Source organism: Geotrypetes seraphini, chromosome 7, assembly GCF_902459505.1.
Source record: "Geotrypetes seraphini chromosome 7, aGeoSer1.1, whole genome shotgun sequence".
In the NCBI taxonomy this organism is placed as follows: Eukaryota; Metazoa; Chordata; class Amphibia; order Gymnophiona; family Dermophiidae; genus Geotrypetes; species Geotrypetes seraphini.
In genome coordinates, this window is record NC_047090.1 from 66197377 (window position 1) to 66213878 (window position 16502).

Genomic DNA, 16502 nt, shown 5'->3' on the forward strand with positions numbered 1-16502 from the left:
TCTTCCCCTTCATGACATCTTGCGGGAGACCTTATACAAGAACTTAGAATCTCCTTTGACCATCCCTGTGGCTCCTCGCAAGCTTGATTCGCTATATAGTGTGGTACCAATTCCGGGCTTTGACAAGTCTCATCTCCCCCATGAGTCTCTCCTGGTGGAGTCCACACTTAAAAAATCTGTGGGAGCCAGTGTCTATGCTTCTGTACCTCCTGGCAGAGAGGGTAAGGCAATGGACTGCTTTGGCAAACGATTATATCAAAATGCCATGCTTGCCAACCGATCTGATAACTATGCTTTCCATTTCTCTTTCTATCTCAAGCATTTAGTTACCCAAGTGGCCACTTTTCAGAAGTACTTGCCTGATTGCAAATTACATTTCTGACTTGCTACAGCTGCGCAAATACATGGTATGCTCTATCTATGACACCTTTGAGCTAACATCTCATGCTGCGGTATCTATGGTGATGCGGCACCTAGCCTGACTCAGAGTCTTGTAGCTTGATGTTAACCACCAAGATCGTCTTGCTAATGCTCCTTGTTTGGGCGATGAACTTTTTGGAGCTTCTTTAGATACAACCACCCAAAAGTTATCAGCTCACAAAACCAGGTGGGATACTTTGATTAAAAACAAGAAAAAGCCTCCACCTGTTTGCTCTTTCAGATAACAGTCTTCATATCAGCATCATTTTACTGCAAAGTCTATGCAGTCATCTCAGTCTCAACCTCGGTGGCAGAGGCAACAACAGCAGCAACCCTGTCAACCCCATCAAAAACAGCAGGCTGTTCCACCTAAATCTACACAGCCTTTTTGACCTGTTTTTCAGGAGCATAGCCAATCTCAACATTTCTCAACCTTTGCCTCAACCCATCAGAGATCGTCTTCAGCTTTTCATCAGTCGTTGGGAACTCATCACATCGGACCTATTGGTCCTTAACATCATTCGTCAGGGTTACTCTCTACATTTTCAGACTCTTTCACCAGACAATCCTCCAAGAGAGTCTGCTTTGGACCTTGCTCATCTTCCCTTCTGCAGGAGGTGCATTGCCTTCTCCTGTTGAATGCCATTGAGGAAGTTCCCCTTGATCAGCAGGCCCAGGGATTCTACCCCCGTTACTTCTTAGTCCCCAAGAAGACCAGAGGACTGAGACCCATTTTGGATCTCAGAGCTCTCAACAAATTTCTCATCAAGGAGAAATTCAGGATGTTGTCCCTCGCTCTGCTTTATCCTCTCAAACAGAACAACTAGCTATGCTCCCTAGACCTCAAAGAAGCCTACACACATATCCCGATTCATCTGGCTTCCAGAAAGTATCTTCATTTCCAAATCAATCGCTGTCATTACCAATACAAGGTACTTCCCTTTGGCCTGTCATCTTCTCCCAGAATCTTCACGAAGTGCCTAATTGTGGAGGCCGCCTCTCTCCAATCACACGGCCTTCAAGTCTTCCCTTACCTGGACGATTGGTTGATCAAGGCTGTCTGCTCTCAGGAAGTGGTCTGAGCAAAATCTCAGACCATCTTTTTTCTCCAGGTTCTAGGATTCAAAGTCAACTTCCCCAAATCACATCTCATTCCGACCCAACGTCTACAATTCATTGGGGCAATCCTAGACACCACTCTCATGAGAGCGTTTCTTCCTCCAGATCACCTTCACACTCTTATCCGTCTGTGTCAGCAATTGCTTCCTCTTCAAACCATCTCTTTCAGACATATGATTGTTCTTCTGGGTCACATGGCTTCAACTGTCCATGTTACACCACTGGCAAGGCTACATCTTTGCACTCTTCAGTGGACCTTGGCTTCCCAGTGGTCTCAAGTGACGGATCATCTCTCACAACATATCTGTGACATTATCTCTTCTGCAGTTGCTTCAAGGGTGGATGACCTCTTCCAATCTCTCCAGAGGTCTTCTTTTTTCACAAGGGAAAAAGCGATATTGGATCTGGTCCTCCCAAATGGAGAGAGTATCTCTAATATTCGAGTGGGTGCTCACCTGGGAAGTAGCGATCATCAAACGGTTTGGTTTGATATAATGGCTAAAGTGGAGAGCGGCCGCATGATACTTAAAGTCCTAGATTTCAAACGTACGGACTTTAATGCAATGGGAAAGTACCTGAAGAAAGAGCTGTTAGGATGGGAAGACATAAGAGAAGTGGAAAGACAGTGGTCTAAGCTGAAAGGAGCGATAAAAATGGCTACGGACCTTTATGTGAAGAAAATCAATAAAAACAAGAGAAAAAGGAAGCCGATATGGTTCTCCAACCTAGTGGCTGAGAAAATAAAGGCGAAAGAGTTGGCGTTCATGAAATATAAAAAAACCCAAGAAGAGGAGAGCAGAAAGGACTACAGGGTGAAACTGAAAGAAGCCAAGAGAGAGATACGTTTGGCGAAGGCACAGGTGGAAGAACAAATGGCTAAAAATGTAAAAAAGGGAGATAAAATTTTTTTTCAGATATATTAGTGAAAGGAGGAAGATAAAAAATGGAATTGCTAGGCTAAAAGATGCTGGGAACAAATATGTGGAGAGTGATGAGGAGAAAGCAAATGTGCTAAACAAATACTTCTGTTCTGTGTTCACAGAAGAAAATCCTGGAGAAGGACCGAGATTGTCTGGCAAAGTTACACGAGAAAATGGAGTAGATTCTGCGCCGTTCACGGAGGAGGGTGTTTATCAGCAACTTGAAAAACTGAAGGTGGACAAAGCGATGGGACCAGACGGGATCCATCCCAGGATACTAAGGGAGCTCAGAGAGGTTCTGGCGAGTCCTATTAAAGACTTGTTCAACAAATCTCTGGAGACGGGAGTGATTCCTGGGGATTGGAGGAGAGCGGATGTGGTCCCTATTCATAAAAGTGGTCACAGGGATGAAGCAGGAAACTACAGGCCGGTGAGCCTCACTTCAGTTGTTGGAAAAATAATGGAAGTGTTGCTGAAAGAAAGGATAGTGTACTTCCTTGAATCTAATGGGTTACAGGATCCGAGGCAACATGGCTTTACAAAAGGTAAATCGTGCCAAACGAACCTGATTGAATTTTTTGATTGGGTGACCAGAGAGCTGGATCGAGGACATATGCTAGATGTAATTTACTTGGATTTCAGAAAAGCATTTGATACAGTTCCTCATAGGAGGCTTTTGAACAAACTTGAAGGGCTGAAGTTAGGACCCAAAGTGGTGAACTGGGTCAGAAATTGGCTGTCGGACAGATGCCAGAGGGTGGTGGTTAATGGAAGTCACTTGGAGGAAGGAATGGTGACTAGTGGAGTCCCTCAGGGTTCGGTGATGGGGCCAATCCTGTTCAATATGTTTGTGAGTGACATTGCTGAAGGGTTAGAAGGAAAAGTGTGCCTTTTTGCAGATGATACCAAGATTTGTAACAGAGTAGACACCGAAGAGGGAGTGGAAAATATGAAAAAGGATCTGCAAAAGTTAGAGGAATGGTCTAATGCCTGGCAACTAAAATTCAATGCAAAGAAATGCAGAGTAATACATTTGGGGATTAATAATAGGAAGGAACCATATATGCTGGGAGGAGAGAAGCTGATATGCACGGACGGGGAGTTATAGTGTCCGAAGATCTAAAGGCGAAAAAACAGTGTGACAAGGCGGTGGCTGCTGCCAGAAGGATGCTGGGCTGTATAAAGAGAGGCGTAGTCAGTAGAAGGAAGAAGGTGTTGATGCCCCTGTACAGGTCATTGGTGAGGCCCCACTTGGAGTATTGTGTTCAGTTTTGGAGACCGTATCTGGCGAAAGACATAAGAAGACTTGAGGCGGTCCAGAGGAGGGCGACGAAAATGATAGGAGGCTTGCGCCAGAAGACGTATGAGGAGAGACTGGAAGCCCTGAATATGTATACCCTAGAGGAAAGGAGAGACAGGGGAGATATGATTCAGACGTTCAAATACTTGAAGGGTATTAACGTAGAACAAAATCTTTTCCAGAGAAAGGAAAATGGTAAAACCAGAGGACATAATTTGAGGTTGAGGGGTGGTAGATTTAGGGGCAATGTTAGGAAATTCTACTTTACGGAGAGGGTAGTGGATGCCTGGAATGCGCTCCCGAGAGAGGTGGTGGAGAGTAAAACTGTGACTGAGTTCAAAGAAGCGTGGGATAAACACAGAAGATTTAGAATCAGAAAATAATTTTAAATATTGAACTAGGCCAGTTACTGGGCAGACTTGCACGGTCTGTGTCTGTGTATGGCCGTTTGGTGGAGGATGGGCAGAGAAGGGCTTCAATGGCTGGGAGGGTGTAGATGGGCTGGAGTAAGTCTTAACAGAGATTTCGGCAGTTGGAACCCAAGCAGAGTACCGGGTAAAGCTTTGGATTCTTGCCCAGAAATAGATAAGAAGAAAAAATTTTAAAAAAAATTTAAATTGAATCAGGTTGGGCAGACTGGATGGACCATTCGGGTCTTTATCTGCCGTCATCTACTATGTTACTATGTTACTATGTAAGATCATCATGACAGACGCTTCCCCTTATGCCCGGGGAGCTCATATGGACGATCTGCAGACTCAGGGATTCTGGACCACCAGGGAGCGGAAATTTCACATCAATTTCTTAGAACTCAGAGCAATGTTTTATGCCCTCAATGGTTTGGTTTAATTAATGTGATTTTTTAAATTTTTACCATGATTTTATAGCTATGTATAAATCGCATTGAAGTTGGATTTTGAATTCAAATCAAATGTTTAAATAAACTTGAAACTTCTTTGCTCTCAAGTCCTCCTCCTTTGCATGGACAATCAAGTAGCAGTGTACTACATAAACAAGCAAGGAGGCACAGGCTCTCTCCTGTTGTGTTGGTCTACATTCAAGGGGAGAAGAATTCCCTAGCAGACAACCTCAGCAGAATTCTCCAACCTCACAAATGGACTCTCGACTCTGCAACTCTCCATCTTTGCTCAATGGGGCACTCCCCAAGTGGACTTGTTTGTGGCTCCTCACAATCACAAGCTGCCCCAGTTTTGTTCCAGACTTTACTCTCCTCTCTGTCTGGCAGCAGATGCTTTTCTCCTGGATTGGACGGGTCTGTTTCTATATGATTTCCCTCCACTTACTCTCATGTTGAGAACATTATTCAAGGTCAAGAGAGAAGCAGCCACCATGATTCTCATTGCTCCACGGTGGCCCAGACAACATTGGTTCTCCCTTCTACTTCAACTCAGCTCCAGGGAGCCCATGTCTCTTCCAATATTTCCTACTCTGCTCATTCAGAATCAGGAATCGCGTCTGCATCCCAATCTGCAATCTCTACACCTGACAGCTTGGTTTCTTTCGGGCTGAAGCCATCTGCCTTACGTCTTTCTCAGCCTGTTCATCAAATTCTTGATGCATCCAGGAAACCAGCCACTCAGCAATGTTACCAATAAAAGTGGACTAGATTTTCTTCCTGGTGTCTTCTTCATCAACACGATCCAACATCCTTGGCAGTGGAATTGGTGTTGGATTATCTTCTTCATCTGTCTGACTCTGGTCTCAAATCTACCTCTATCAGAGTCCATCTCAGTGCTATTACAGCTTTTCACATGCCAGTCAAGGGAAAACCTCTCACTGCTCATTCTTTGGTCTCCAGATTTATGAAGGGGTTTTTCAATGTTAAACCACCTCTCAAGCCCCCACCTGTTGTCTGGGACCTTAATGTGGTACTTTCCAGCTTGATGAAACCACCATTTGAATCATTGGCCACAGCTCATCTCAAGTTTTTTACCTGGAAAATGTTCTTCCTTATTGCTCTCACCTCTGCCAGGAGGGTCAGTGAGTTACAAGCATTAGTAGCAGATCCACCTTTCACTGTTTTTCATCAAGACAAGGTGGTTCTGCGTACACATCCAAAGTTTCTTCCAAAAGTTGTCACTGAATTTCTTCTCAATCAGTCAATTGTTCTACCAGTGTTTATTCCTAAACCTCATTCTCATGCTGGAGAAACTGCTTTGCATACTTTGGACTGTAAGCAGGCTTTGGCCTACTATGAACATCTCCCCAACTTTTCATCTCTTTTGATCCAAACAAGTTGGGGCATCCTGTAATCAAGAGAATGATTTCAAACTGGCTGGCTGCCTGCATTTCGTTCTGCTATGCTCAGACTGGACTGGCACGAGAGAGTTGTCACAGCCCACAAAGTTAGAGCTATGGCAGCTTCTGTGGCTTTCCTACGCCCATTGAGGAAATCTGTAAAGCTGCCACCTGGTCCTCAGTTCATACATTCACTTCTCACTACTGCCTGGAATATTTTTCCAGACGGGATGGGCACTTCGGCCAATCTGTATTACAAAATTAATTTTCATAGGTCAACACTCCCACCATTCCATCTCTGTTAGCTTGGAGATCACCCATTCATGAGAATATGCTGCCTGCTTGTCCTGGGATAAAGCACAGTTACTTATCGTAACAGGTGTTATCCAGGGACAGTAGGCAGATATTCTCACATCCCACCCTCCTCCCCAGGTTGGCTTCTTAGCTGGCTTATCTTAACTGAGGGACCGCGCGCCCTACGTTGGGGGGGAAGGCACTTGCGCATGCGCAGTTCGGGCTATCGTGAACTTTCTAAAGACTTAAAGTGGCGATGCACTTTTAAAGTGGTCCTTACCGGGGCTCCGTCGGTGATGTCACCCATTCGTGAGAATATCTGCCTGTTGTCCCTGGATAACACCTGTTATGGTAAGTAACTGTGCTTTCTGTGCAGGCCTAACATGTTTCTAATTACTGCATCCATAATCAAATCTCTTAACCTCTACTTTTGTCCCTTCAAATGAACTTATATGTAAGCTCATAACTGAAAAAAAAAATAAATAATTGGGTGATAAGTTCCTCTCTTCTTAGGCACGATTCTACATGGTGCCTAGTGATGCCTAACTCCAAAGTAAGCGTGTTTAAGGGCGGAGAAAGATGTAGGCACTGCTAGGCACCATTCTCTAAAGGACTTACACACTCATAATACAATTCTCTCTCCGTATTCACGGTTTCAGCAATTGCAGTTTCGAGTATTTGCAGTTTTTAACTTGCTGGCTCCTAACCCCAAATTATATCATCTTGCATAGAGAAATCGCCGATTCCAAGTGTTTACAGAGAAAATCGCTGATTCCCAGCACTTTCTTCACCGTGTTTTGCCTCTCCTTCAGGAACAGGCCAGGTCTCCCACCATGTTATTCATGGTTTCACCATATTCACGATGGTTTTTAATAGAAAACAGCAAATAACATATGAAAAAGGTATTTGCGGGTCTGTTAATCCCCTATCACAGCGAATACGAAGGCAGAAGTGTATAGGCCTTTAATACCCTGGAGAGAGCCAGAGGGTGAGGGCTGAGGCGAGAGTTAGCTCCGCCCACCCCCTGACATCACCGGCAGCAGACCCGGAGCTCCCCCTTAAAAGGGGAGGGGCTAAGGATCGCAGATCAGCTTGCTTTCAGCTTGTAATGAAATCGGGGCAGGCAGAGGAGGAGAGGGCTTCTTTGAGGGGGTAACCAGCCAGGTGGATAAAGGGGAATCCATAGATATCATTTACCTTGACTTCCAAAAAGCCTTCGACAAGGTGCCACACAAAAGACTACTAAGGAAGCTATGGAACCATGGGGTGCAAGGGGAGGTCCACTGATGGATCAAAAACTGGCTGGCAGACAGGAAACAGAGGGTTGGAGTAAAGGGACATTACTCAGACTGGCAATGGGTCACGAGCGGAGTTCCACAGGGGTCGGTGCTGGGACCGCTCCTATTCAATATATTCATTAACGACCTGGAGACAGGAACAAAATGTGAGGTTATTAAATTTGCAGATGACACCAAACTATATCGCAAGGTCAATAACATGGAGGACTGCGAAGATCTCCAAAAAGATCTGACAAACTGGAAAAATGGGCCAAAAAGTGGCAAATGAGTTTCAACATAGGGAAATGCAAGGTCATGCATATAGGGAAAAAACCCCGATGTTCACTTACAAAATGGGGGGATCAGCGCTACGGGTGAGCGACCTTGAAAGAGACCTGGGAGTGATGGTAGACACAACATTGAAGGCGTCGGCGCAGTGTGCCACGGCCTCAAGGAAAGCAAACAGAATGTTGGGTATCATTAAGAAGGGTATCACGACCAGGACAAAGGAAGTCATCCTGCCACTGTATCGTGCTATGGTGCACCCGTACCTGGAGTACTGTGTTCAGTTCTGGTCGCCGTACCTCAAGAAGGACATGAAGGTACTTGAGAGGGTCCAGAGAAGAGCAACTAAGCTAATAAAGGGCATGGAGGACCTCTCATATACTGACAGCCTGAAAAAGCTAGGGCTTTTCTCCCTGGAAAAGCGGAGACTTAGAGGAGACATGATAGAAACCTTCAAGATCATGAAGGGCATAGAAAAAATAGACAGGGACAGATTTTTCAAATTAAGGGGATCAATAAGTACAAGGGGGCACTCAGAGAAATTGAAAGGGGAGAAGTTTAGAACAAACGCCAGGAAGTTCTTTTTCACACAGAGGGTGGTGGATACATGGAACGCGCTACCAGAGGATGTGATAAACAGGAGCACGCTACAGGGGTTCAAAGAAGCTTTGGATAGGTACTTGGAAGACAGAGGGTTTGAGGGGTACAGATAAGAGTAGAGGTAGATTATAGGGATGGGATTAGAGATAAGTTACAAAATTAATCAGAGACCACTGTTCAGGCACTAGGCCTGATGGGCCGCCGCGGGAGCGGACCGCTGAGCAAGATGGACCTCTGGTCTGACTCAGCGGGGGCAACTTCTTATGTTCTTATGTTCTTACAGTACAGGCGCCTAAGTTTTAAGTGTGGCGGTATTCTGTAATAGGCGCCTGTGTGATTGACAAGAGATAGGCACCCATAATATAATATAGGCCCCTATCTTTTTATATGCTAGTTACAGAACTTCCCCCTTTAAGAATAACACAAGTTCGCCAGTCATTGTTCTCAGAGTTTGAGGCCTTCAAAATCCAAAAAGCACATTTATCCAAAGTTTTTCTCTCTGATCAGCTGCAAGTAGCCTTAGGGAAAAAATATTTCCCTAATTTCCCCTTTCATCTAGCCTCAGGTTCAAGACTTATATCACCAAATCACATAAAGGACCTGAATGGAAAATGCCTGTCCCATGTTTCACATGTCTTAGGGTAGAGATGATGCTCTGAGGGTGTGGGGGAACGCACACACAACCTGGTCCTTCTTCATTGTCCCAGTTTGGTATCTCCATCACACAGCCATCCTTAATCCAGGTACCTCACTTGTCCAGCTCAGCATAGCTAATCGGAGCTCATTTTCCTATCATGTCACAGTGAGCTGCTGAACCTCAGGTACCTCTTTCCTGAAGGTACAATGTCAGCTTGACCAGATTAAAAAAAACTTCCAACACTCATGTACCCTGATTTTCTTGAATATGTAAACACACTTAGGTCAATTTTAACACTGTGACTTAAAAAATAATAACCAAAGTGAATCCGGGGGGGGGGGGGGGGGGGATTGTGAACCAGCCAGGCTTGTCAAGTATCACTAGCCAACAGCCATCGTAGGGAGAGAAACATTTTCCCTGTCCTCCATTTTATTAACTCTACCTTCATATATCCTCCCCAAATCCACATTTTAGCCCTAACACGAGCAATGCACTTTGAAAAGCTTTCACAATCTTTCTACTCCTTTCTGAGGCTGCACATGGGACTTTCCAATCCATAGTATATGGACTTTTCATCATCTGAAACAAGTTATCACCTGACACTTCATCACTGTGGACGTTTTATCACGTGGCATTGTATCACATAGTCAAGCTAAATGCATTCAAAATATATTGTCACCAACACTCCTCAGCGCAGAGCTATCGTGTGACAAACACTGGGATTCTGGCATGTCCCCTTTAACCAGGGGTATCTTCAGGACTTTTTGGTTGGCACTAGGCGACTGCCTAGGCTGGGGAGAGAAAAGTAAGTATGACCTCCTAAAACACCACTACTCAGACAAAATGCTCCAAGGCAAAAATAAGGTGTTTATTCTGACCTCAGCGGTCCAAACAGTGTAACACAAAGCACAGACACTGTAGTATTTCATCCAAAATAAAGTCATTTGCAAAAAAGGAAAATAAGAAAATACAAAAAGTCAAAAATCCCTATATGGGTTTGTTTTGTCAAGGATCTTGTACTTTGTTTCAATCCTGTATTTTCAATGATATCCCAAACATGCTTTACATTTCTTCTCAGCAATATTTGTCAGAGGCATGAAACAGATACTTTCAGCAGTCAGGCAAAGTTCAGAACAAAACCTTGCTACAGGCAATATCATATATGTTATCAGGCAGTAAGTCTCAGCACAGCCTTGCATAGCACAGCTTTGCAAAAACCTCAGCGTTTCTTCAGCTATCTTATGGTAGGCAAAACAGCTGTGAGAGATTAGCTAATTAGCTTCCAAGGAACGGTAGCCACAGCAGGATTTCCACAATTCAAAAATAAACTCATTCATTACACTCTCAGGCTCTCTAGCCCAAACTTTACTTTAAGTAAATCCAGTGGCAGCATTCAGGCAAGTATTATACTTAAACCAAAAATAATATAGCCTAAAACACATAGAAATTCTTCAGACTTTTTCCAATACAGAAAGAAAGCATGAGAGGAAAAATAAAAAACACCAACTGTTTCAAAGCTACTCACTCTCTCTCTTTCTCATTCAATGTCCATGGATTCTGCCTGGCTTTCTCTCACAGGACCAGCGGTTTGTACCTCCATGCTTTCCACACCATTAGGAAACTGGAAGCCTGAGGTGGGGAGGATTTCTTCCACCTCCTGCATGGGCCAATCTGGAACTTCTGGCTCCACAGCTCCTGCCCTGCCTTGGGCTGTGGGAGTGACTTACTCTGGTCACTCGCTCCTCCTCCTGCTGCTTGCATCAGTCTGCTCTTAAGCAGCTCAGAGCCAATCCCCTTCAGCCTGTAGAGGGGGATGGGCTTTGGTTCCAAAGCAGCCTTTCCCTGCCTGGGTTTTCTAGGTGCAGCTAGTTTCTCTGTGGCTTTTCTAGCTACCTTATAGACTGGAGGCTGCTGTTGCCAGTCTGCCTGCCTCTGCTCTGGATCACTATTGCTCTGATCATAGGGGCAAGAGGGGTCAGCCTCAAGTTGACCGCCAGAATCAACCTGGTCAGCTCTTCTGCACCGGATCTTACCAGGGGCAAAACTAGAGCTGGTGCTGGGTTTGTCACAATATGCATAGAAAACTTCTGGCAAATGGAGTTGGTGGCAGCACACAATTTTCTTTTGCATCTAAATATGTGCTTTGCTAAAACTTCTTGCGCTTCAAATTTTGGCAAGGCTCATATTTAAGTGCAGAAGAACAGTGCTTTCATGGGGCACATGTCCAAAGGAAACCAGAACTGCCAGCACACATTGATATCTGTTCATTTGTAGCTAAAAAAGAGATACGAGCCTCACTAAACTTATATTGAAGCCACACATCCTGATTCTTGTTCATAGGTCTCCAAGATGCTACTTTGCTTCCTCCCCTCCCCTCACCCCACATCCATCCTCTTCAACTCAGCTGTGATAAAAAGAAATAAAATCTACACTCTTCAAGAAATTCCTGAAACAGCCCTAACTTCAAACTTACCGTCCTCCCTCTCCCTCTCTTCCTGCCACACAGAAACTACATAACTTACTCTTTACCTCTCTAGAAAGGACAAATGTTCTTCCATTGTAACCCAATGTTTTTCATCTCTTTTGTAATCCGCCTTGAACCGCAAGGTAATGGTGGAATAGAAATCTCTAATGTAATGTAATGTAATATGTGCTATGTAATTGCCTGTTGGTGATGACCTGTTGCAGTTTTGACATTTCTTCACCATTGTATACAAGTTTTCCTTATGCAGATATGAACTTTATTACATAGGCTGAAAGCATTCATGCTCATAGCTTTCCAGTTATATGAATCTCCCTCATCTTCTGTTTATATTTCTGCCTAATCTCCCCATCTACTTTGTTACTGATATGTGAGTTGCTAAGATTATTTAATACTTTCTTCCCTGTAGATACTCTTTTGCTTTTGATGGAGGGCAGGGGTGTAGCCAGACACCCAATTTTGGGTGGTTCTGGATCCAAGTTTGGTAGGCAAAGGAAACCTACTCCACAGGCAATCTGGACTCTCCCACCCAGGTGATCCAATCTCTCAACCCCCACTTGCCACCCCCCCCCAACCATACGTTTTAAAGTTCAAGATCTTTGGCGTACTGATACACTGCTCGTGCTGGCTCCACAGCCGTCCTGCTGACATGCCTTCCTGTTTCTGCATAGGCTGAGTATGTCAGAAGGAAGGTTGTGGAGCAGTATGCCAGTCACACTGCTCACTGCTGGTAAAGATTTTGAAGTTTAAAAGATGCAGGAGGAAGAGGTATTGGGCGGTTTTAGCTGGTGAGGCCTGCCAGTTACATCATAAGAACATAAGAATAGCCTTACTGGGTCAGACCAATGGTCATCAAGCCCAGTAGCCTGTTCTCATGGTGGCCAATCCAGGTCCCTTGGCCTGGCCAAAACCCAAGGAGTAGCAACATTCCATGCTACCGATCCAAAGCAAGCAGTGGCTTCCTCCATGTCTTTCTCAATAACAGACTATGGACTTTTCCTCCAGGAAATTGTCCACGTTTGCTGCCTAGAATTCCTCACTAAAGGTTCTATTTCCAGCCGCAGAAAGATGAAGGCCATATTTACAGAAATAGCCTTTTGTTTTACCATATATTGCCCCATTCTCCTATGAATCTAAAACCCACTCTGTGGTATCAGGTTTTGAGTCACCTATTGAAGTTCTCTGTATTATGTAGTCTTTCCTCACCTTTGCCAAGGTAGGCAATATTTTAGAAAACGCTATAGTCCTTATCAAGGACCTCATCCCCCTTCCCCAGCTTCTGGAAAAGCCCTCTGTACTAGAGGTATGCTATCTTTGGCAAGGTCATTTGTTCTTATATGGATTACAGCCTCAGCCATTGCATCCTTACTGTCTTCTCTGATCACATTCAGTATTTGGTTTGTATTTGTTCTAGCTGAGGAACCTGGAAAGCATATTATTTTGTTGGGGCCTATAGAGTCTGTTCACAGTTTAATTCCTTGGATAATGGAATCCCCTAATAGCAAGGGGTGCCCAAATGGTCGATCGCAATCGAGTAGATTGCAAAGGCAATGCGAGTCGATCGCGTTACCTTTGCGATCTTTTTCTTCCTGCTGCTTCCCTGAGCCAGGCCTGGTGCGTTCAAGTACCAAACTCACAAGACTTTACCTCTGACGTCAATTCTGATGTTGGAGAGGAAGTTTTGGGCCAGCCAATTCTTGCCTGGCTGGCCTGGAACTCCTCCCTGACGTTAGAATTGACGCCAGAGATAAAGTCTTGTGGACCCGGCGCTTGTACGCGCTAGGCCTGGCTTTGGAAAGCAGCAGGGAGAAATCGGTGTGGTGGCTTGGGGGTCAAGAGGAGAAAGAAAGAAAGACACAGGCAGGGGGGAGAGAGAAAGAAAGGCAGAAAGAAAGAGGGGCAGGGGGAGAGAGAAAGACAGGCAGGCAGAGGGAGAGAGGAAGAAAGGCAGAAATACAGAGGGGGCAGGGAGAGAGAGAAAGAAAGACAGGCAGGCAGGGGGAGAGAGAAAGAAAGGCAGAAAGAAAGAGGGGGGCAGGGGGAGAGAGAAAAAAAGGCAGAAAGAAAGAAATATTGGCTTTACAGAAGAAGGAAGTGCAACCAGAGCCTCATGAAACCACCAGACAAAAAGGTAGGAAAAATGATTTTATTTTCAATTTAGTGGTCAAAATGTGTCCGTTTTGAGAATTTATATCTCCTGTCTATATTTTGCACTATGGCCCCCTTTTACTAAACTGTGATAGTGGTTTTTGGCGCAGGGAGCCTATGAGCTTTGGGAGCTGCAAGGGGCATTCAGCGCAGCTCCCTGCGCTAAAAACCGCTATCGCGGTTTAGTAAAAGGGGAGGGGGTATATTTGTCTATTTTTGTATTGTTGTTACTGAGGTGACATTGCATATTTTAAAATACTTCTACTGATAGGGAGAAAATCACTAGTATTCTGTGATGAAAAATAATATTATTCTTTATTGAATCACAGCTCTATTATTGTATTTAAGTTCTTAGCAGGTTTACATTTAAAAAGCAGACACTTATCCACTATCAAAAGTAGATTCAGTTTCATAGAACGCTGCAACAAGTCACGTGTTTAGATGGAAAAACACATTATCTTCTGCAATTTCCAACCATTTACAGCATAAATGGGAAAACATCAGTAAAAGTCTATAGCAGCGTTAATAGGTTGTGCAATTGGTGCAAAGTAGTGCAAAAACATTTTTTTGAAAGTGCTGAAGTGCTATTAAATTGCAATTTAAGGTGCCATGTGCGTTTTACTTCAATGCCTGGCCCCCCCGACCCAGGTTTCGTATTCTTCGTCAGGAGGGGTCTAAGTAAAAAGCATACTAGTATTAAAAACAAGACTAAAGATAAAACAAACTTTACTCAATATTATAACCGAATCTAACCTTTCTTAAATCAAATGTTTAACTTCTCTCTTAACAATGTAAAGTTACTCAACGTACCTTATCAGGCGGGCTAAATCGGGAACTGACACCGGAAGAGGAACTGGCTGAAGTTACTGAAACTCCCGGATATAAATACAAGTACTTATGCTAACACTCTCAACAGGTGAAAAGATTATTCTTAAAACAACGGAAATGACAAAATACCCGGGGACACCACACATATATTTTTATATATTTAACCACTCGATTTCTGAATTTAAGCCATTAGGGATTAATGTATTCCAATTGTAAATTAATCGTTGTTCTTTCTGTAATAAAAGTTTGCAGATATCTCCTTCGTATTGATTAATATGTATGAGCACAGTGTATCTAAGATCTTGCAACGAGTGATTTTCCTTCAACCAATGATCCACCAGGGGTGCTGTGTCTCTGCCCCTACGGATATTACCAAGATGTTCAATAATGCGTGTTTTAATTTTTCTGCTAGTTTGTCCGATATATAATAAACCGCACGGGCAGATCACGCAATAAACCACTGCCTGGGAGTCACAGTTAGTACCTGTGATAAGAATGAATTTCTTCCCTTGTGAATTTGGAATAAGTATAAATGGTTGGCACCATATATAGCCACAAGTGCTACAATGACCACATGGTTTATGAGCTGGCAATCTTTGTCTGCAATGGGTCCCCCTCCGGCATCGAAGCTTTTCTCCCAAGTTACGCGCCCTCGTAAAAGCAAATTTGGGTTTATCTTTGAGTGACGGATAGTACTGTACTATAGGCCAGTATTTTAAAATAATTTTTTTAATAGCATTACTCTTGTTAGTAAAAGGTAATACGCATACCGTATGAGAGTCATTATCCTTCTCTGTTGGCTGCATGAGCCAAGAATGATGACAGTTCTTGGCTCGCTTCCAAGCTCTTTTAATTATTTTTTTAGGATAACCTCGTTCTACAAATTTGTAATACAAATCCATAGCTTGATTATTAAAATCAATTTCGTCTGAACAAATTCGGTGTATGCGAAGAAATTGGCCTACTGGTATGCTATTTTTAAGAGAACGAGGGTGAAAGCTTTGATACTGGAGGAGTGCATTGCGATCAGATGGTTTTCTGTGTACACTGGTGGAAATAGCATTATCATGAATATAAAGATGGGGGCAGCGGTAGCCCCCACCATAGCTTGCCTCTATATGACTCATTTTGAGGAGACGTTTGTGTACAGTTCCAGCCATTTCTGTCATGTATTGTACTGGAGACGTTTTATTGATGATGTGTTTTTTGTGTGGACTGGTGGAGAGGCTGAGCTTGATGTGTTTTTAACAGAAATTAATCAGAAGGACCCGAATATTAAATTTATGCACAAGAAGGATAGGGTTAATATATCATTTTTGGATATTGACCTTTATATTCATGATAATGCTATTTCCACCAGTGTACACAGAAAACCATCTGATCGCAATGCACTCCTCCAGTATCGAAGCTTTCACCCTCGTTCTCTTAAAAATAGCATACCAGTAGGCCAATTTCTTCGCATACGCCGAATTTGTTCAGACGAAATTGATTTTAATAATCAAGCTATGGATTTGTATTACAAATTTGTAGAACGAGGTTATCCTAAAAAAATAATTAAAAGAGCTTGGAAGCGAGCCAAGAACTGTCATCATTCTTGGCTCATGCAGCCAACGGAGAAGGATAATGACTCTCATACGGTATGCGTATTACCTTTTACTAACAAGAGTAATGCTATTAAAAAAATTATTTTAAAATACTGGCCTATAGTACAGTACTATCCGTCACTCAAAGATAAACCCAAATTTGCTTTTACGAGGGCGCGTAACTTGGGAGAAAAGCTTCGATGCCGGAGGGGGACCCATTGCAGACAAAGATTGCCGGCTCATAAACCGTGTGGTCATTGTAGCACTTGTGGCTATATATGGTGCCAACCATTTATACTTATTCCAAATTCACAAGGGAAGAAATTCAATCTTATCACAGGTACTAACTG